At 37.5% G+C, this 5,970-nt stretch overlaps 1 protein-coding gene across 2 annotated transcripts in view; it reads right to left on the bottom strand.

Moving 5' to 3' along the window:
- GNB1 (G protein subunit beta 1) overlaps positions 1 to 5,773 on the bottom strand; it is a 43,675-nt gene extending 37,902 nt beyond the window's left edge. The window contains exon 1 of one of the 2 annotated variants that reach the window (XM_035903573.1): positions 5,551 to 5,773. The gene's annotated coding sequence lies outside the window, so the exon portion shown is untranslated. The remainder of the gene's footprint in view (positions 1 to 5,550) is intronic. The other variant, XM_035903571.1, reaches the window with a different exon arrangement.
- Positions 5,774 to 5,970: the final 197 nt, after the last annotated feature.

Here is a 5,970-nt window from a genome sequence, read left to right as displayed (position 1 = left end):
TATTACCTGCTACTAATTTTTCCCCTCATCAAGTTCCAAATACTATCTATGAAAATAATTTGAAAATTTAGTCTATCTTTACCACCATCAATTACAGAACTACCTTATATCTTGTCTCCTTTAAGCTCCCTCAGATCACCTTCTTCAAGTCCTCAGCCTCATTCTCCATTATCCATTATTAGGATTCCAAGACAGACACAGCACAGAAGGATCAAATTTTAACCCCTCAGTCCCATCAAATAAAAAAATAACTATAGCTATTCTCTTCAGAGGTTTGTGACAAGTGACAAAAATACCTTGTTTTCAACCATTCTTAAGCCAAAAATATTTAGAAAAAAAATAATTTAAAAACAAGTCTATCCAAGTATTCAAGTCAGTAAGAAATCTCAGAGATCTTGATATTAATGTACAGATCCTGCTTGACCATGAGCCAAACAGTGCTCAGACTCACGAGCAAGTTTCCAACATTAGCTGACCCACAGGAGTCATCTATATGCATCCTTTCACTCTACACTAAGTTCAAGATACTGGGATTAATTTGGTCGCCCATGAAAAAGGGCTACGCTTATTTGAATAACCTTGCATTTATCTGAAGAGTGCAGGTGTGGATAATTCCCATGGCATAGCTGACAGGGTAACCTATTCATTAATCCAAAACCAGGTCTTCTGAACACCTGCAACATCTGCTAAAGCATTCCTATTTTAAACCTGCTATAGTTATTTGTATTAGATTTCAACAAGACTTAAATCTGGCAACATCTAAACAACTGAAGTATTTGCTTTGTAACTGCTTTCTCAAGCACTTATTCCTGTGCCATATCATTCCCACCCCACACCCCCAATGAACTAAAATGTCAAGAGCCAGATCAATATATAAGATTTTATATGGGATCCTTCTTTTCTGCCACTTCAAAATTTTGAGAACCAAACAACTGAGCGCTCAGGCCAGTGCTGAAAATCCTGGACAGGAGCTAAAGTTACGATTTCCAAGACTCCCTACAAATTACACTACCATGATGTCCCCCAAAATATTCTTTTTTGACTTACACATACTAATTATCATGTAGACATCTAATTACAGCACCCCCAGTAACATTGAGTGCAAGATATACATAGCAAGCAACAGCATATCTTAGCTGTTTCCAGATGGCACGCATGAATATTGTCATGTCATTTACTCTCTAGCTGGGTTCAAGAAAGAAGATTCCTGGATGTCTAAGAATATATTGGGAAAGGCAAACACTACCCCCTGTACCTAGTACACTCGAGGTTCCAGCTGCAGTCTTCAAGCAGAAATATTTCATTATGTGTCAAGAGACTAACAAATCATAACATGTTCTATACCACTAATAAATGCAATGGACACAAGCATTTAATACAAATAAATAGTCTTACAAGATATTAATTGCAAATAACACATTTTAGAAGGTCAGCTGTTAAAAAAAAAAAGGCCAAGAACATCTGATCTTTATGTTCACCAAAATACTTTTAAATGTGTATTTTTATTCAAAGGGTAACCATCTCCTTTCTCTCTACTTAAGAATTCTTCTAGTGCTTTAATAAAAATGCAGTATTCTGCTTCAAAACCTATTTTGGAGTCTCCATATTTTTGTACTAGGAAGCCTTCCACAGTAATTTACATTGATTTTTTTGGCATCTAAAGTGAAGGTACTGTTCATAGCCAGCTCAAAGCTTTTAAAAACCTCTTAATGTTCTGTTGAACTACCAGTTGGCTCAAGTATCTATGGATTCTGCATACGTTTCTGTTTGGTGAAAAACAAATCCATGCACACAAAATCCCCAGCATACTAGACACCCTGTGAAGAAATAATAAATTGAGATACTATGTTAAATAGAAACATAGGGGCTTGGGGGTATTTTTGTTTTTTATCACGACCTTGGCTAATACTAGTTCCAACATTATCAGTGGGGAGAAAAAAAACATTTTGAATGGAATATGTATTCTTTTCATTTTGAGTCTGCACTTTGAGCAATCAAGAGACTCCCTCAAAAAATTTCCACTTTATCTTCAATCACATGCTTAAGAAACATTTCATTAACACAAGCTAGTTGTTTTCAAGGTTATAGGTTTTTTTTCCCCCAACATAACCAGTAAAATACCATAAAAAAAAAAACCAACTTACCCAAATACTGGCATGAACATAGGCATTGGAGGCTCCAAAGACAACTCACCTAAGCAGAATTCAACCACTTGAACGCATGATTTCTCATTTAAGCTTGCCAGTTACAAACTAGCACTAAATGCAATTCTTGAAACAATACGGTATGCCATATGGCTAAAACTGGATATTAAAATTGAGAATATCAATTACCAATCCACTAATGCTGAGAGCCAAAATCCGTGGACAGTAAGAATTTAATCCAATTCACTGACTAAAACATGAGCTGAGCCCGACATACAGAAGACAAATCTACTGCTGGTTTCACAGAAAGCAAGCAGCTACGATTTTTTTATTGCAGTAACTACAAAACTAGCCAAATGTAACACTTCCTTAACGTTCCCAAGTACAGCAATAGGCATCACAAGAATCTGCACAAGCAACACAAGTTTCAGACGAATTGGCATCTTGTTTCACACTGATTGAGAAATCATAACTAAGTAACTACTTAAGAAGAAACAGTTATAGTCGTTTTCCACATGACCAAATTGAACCCTCCAAAGCACCAGGAAGTTATTACACACTGCAGCCAACATCATCTTGCTTAATTTCTAGAAAAGGCATCCTACAAACACGAAAGATATATATTTCTACTATAATTAAAGGATCCTCTAAGCAATTATATTAATTGAAGGTTTTTCTTATTCTAAGTGTATTAGCTTATTTGTTCGAGTTTTAAAAAATTTAATAGCTGTAGAGTGTTTATTCTTGGATAATATTAATAACAATGCTACACAAAATTCTACACACTTCCTTGTTATACAAGACTTTATTGGTTATTTACACAAGAGGAATCCTCATTAAGTCTAAATACAACATTTTCAGATTTCCATAAGGTCTGGAGGCGATTTAAAAACTCTTCTGCTAGGATTCACTGTGGAATTCTAACTTTATATGTTGTCAAAGATTTCATGGTAGGATGCTTGCTACGTATCGACCTAGCAGCTGCAAGGACTAAACAAGGATAAGTGCAATTTATCTTACCCAATACAGAATCCCACTTCATCCTACTCCTTTCTGATCCTGTACTGAAAGGCCTAAGTAGCAGAACGAAGAAAAACTGCACAACTAGTTTTGAGTTCAACAGCACATTAAAAGTACTATCAAATGGAACTACCACTTTATTGGATAAGTATTCCCGATTTAAAAAATTGTTCTTGATATACTAGATAAGTAAAACACATTCAGCTGATTTTTTTTTTTTTTTGGCTTAAAAAACCCCCCAACAGCACAAGCCCCAACTGCAAATTAGCTCTTCTGCTTCCTAGCTTCCTTCTGTATGAACTACAGCTGGGCTATTACAGTAAACTAACAAACAACTGATTATACATTATGTCATAGATAAACAGTACTAAAAAGGTGGACATTACCAAAGGTTTGGAGGTCATTTGAATACAGGAGACAAAACAAGCATTTCTCATTTTTCTTGCTTGGTAGTGTATTATTTTAAGCCTGAGTCCAGCATACCAAATATTAACCAAGCTATTTCATTTAGGCTACCAAAGTTAAGAAGCTTGGCACTATAGTGAAATATCATAAAAGTTAGAAAGCCCATTTTTCTTAAAAGATACTAAAATCCACCCATAAAAGGTTTTAGAAATTCATAACGTCCTTTTAAAATACGATACTTCACAGACACAGACCTGTTAATATCCCCAAAACCTTTCTTATTGTTTCCCATAAAAAGAACAGCTACCTAGAGCATGACAATAATTCTGGGTCAAAAGCAGTTTTAAAAGCCTCCACAAATTGTTAGCATCCTGAAGCAGATGGAAGACTCTTTTGTATTACAGAAAGATAATTGCGTGGGGTCTGACGATTACCTGGCTAGTAGAGAACCAGCAACAGTACACAGCCCCAGCAGAGTCTTTGTATACCCGTGCTCTAGGTTTAAAATACTGGTTTTCAGCAACAGGTTTAATAAAAACCAAGAACATTTTGATGTTATTAAGCAGGCACTGCAAGGTAAAAAAGAAAATCATGTCACCCCTTTATCCAGCAAGAGCCTGTGCGAACATTTCAATAAAACTATTTACTCCTCCCACCTAGTTCCTATCTGGAGAAGCTCACAAAAATGAAGAAAAAAAAATCCCCACAGATTTCTTGCAACAATCTTCCACATGCTCCTACCCCCACCCCAAAAAGAGAAGAAAGCAAAGAGAACGAGAAAGTAAATCTAAAAGACAATTACGAAATAAGATCTAGTTTGGCAAAGCTGTGGTGAGGAGGAGTTGAAAAATGAGAGCTGCCTTGCTGCAAACGCCATCTTGTTGCAGCTATTGGGCCCAGGCACAGAAAGATCCATTCATTCACAGCAAAAAGAAAATCAAACACACACCCTGCCTAATCTGCAGCCACCAAAACAACTACACTATTATCACCCCTTCTCTTTCTCCCCTCCTGAAGCAGGCAAGGGAAAAAAATAAACTCTGATACATTACATTTAGAATGAATTTAGATCTTGGTATCGTTTTCTCACATGTATTTCACATACACATCGACAGCATTTTGTCTCGATTCACATCCTTGTGTTCAGCAGATCAGCTTAAAATATGGGCTAAATCTCCCACGATTAGGTGCGGATATTTTCCAGCAGCAAAACGTTTCATTTTTCAGTCTTAAATCACCTCTCCAAGTTGAGCCAACTAGTCTCAAAAGCGGTTTCAATAATCACTTAAGCCTTACATTTACAGTCTTTTCCTCCTATTTTCTCCTGTGGAGACAATACATCATAACGTGGCAGTCGGCATCCTAGAAAGGATGCCTTATTTAAAATAATGAATCCCAACCGTGACTTTGTTGGGAGAATAATGAAATATCACATTCGTTAAAATTTCAGTTCATCTTCAGGAATGATAAATTGACATCTTACAACAACCTCTACATCATTCTGATTTTCTTCTGGACAAGATTTTTTCTTTTTTTTTTTTTTTTTTAATAAAACGTCTCATCTTTCTCATATTTATGTACAAGACTTTACAGCTCTTCATTTCCTACAAAGCTGTAGAATTAAAAATGTTACACCTTAAATATTCCCCGCACGGATAAAAAAAAAAAAATAATACTGAAATCCTTTCAATAATAAGCTGGGAATTGGAATCATATTTTTAAGAACGTTTCCGAGGAGAAAACTCCATTTTTCTATTGTAGCAAACACCCTCCATGATCTTCATGATTGCTGCTACGGGCACACAAAAATATGCAGCACCGTAATACGTGGGGGAAGAACAAATATGCGGTCTAAATCCATCCTCGGTTCTGATTTTAAAGAGAACAAAACCTTCTCTACCCCTCCCTCCCCCGGCACACACAGCATGAACCCCATCTGCGAGCCCTCCGCCGGACTGGGGGCTGCTGGAAGCAGTCTTACCCTGTTTGTCTCACCCCCGTCTCCTCTTAATCAGTTTTCCACCATTACAGCAGACACACCATAGCTTTTTCTTGATTCTCTCTCCAAATATTCCCTCTGCCGGCTAGATCGCTCGGGAAACTCGCCTTTTGGAGCTCAACGCGTACAAGAAAACACCCCAAACCGTCTAACAGAGACCACTACAGCGTAATTATAATTAAAAATGGAACCCCGCAAGATCCAAGGTCTCCTCCCTTTTCGCCTCAAAGCCTTCAAGAGAGAATCAGTCCCACCCCCACCTTTTTCTCCTCCTCCTCCAGCTACAAACACACTTCTTTTTTAGGGGAAGCTGGAGCACCGAGGAGGTGGGGAAGCGCGGGGGAGGGGGGCTATTTCCAACCCCGCCATGCCAAGAGGTGGACAAACCATTAGCCGCCCTTC

This window comes from Egretta garzetta, unplaced genomic scaffold (genome assembly GCF_000687185.1).
Source record: "Egretta garzetta isolate BGI_Z169 unplaced genomic scaffold, ASM68718v1 scaffold61, whole genome shotgun sequence".
Classification (NCBI taxonomy): Eukaryota; Metazoa; Chordata; class Aves; order Pelecaniformes; family Ardeidae; genus Egretta; species Egretta garzetta.
The sequence above is the reverse complement of the archived record's forward strand: the minus strand, read 5'-3'. Positions and strand labels throughout refer to the sequence as shown.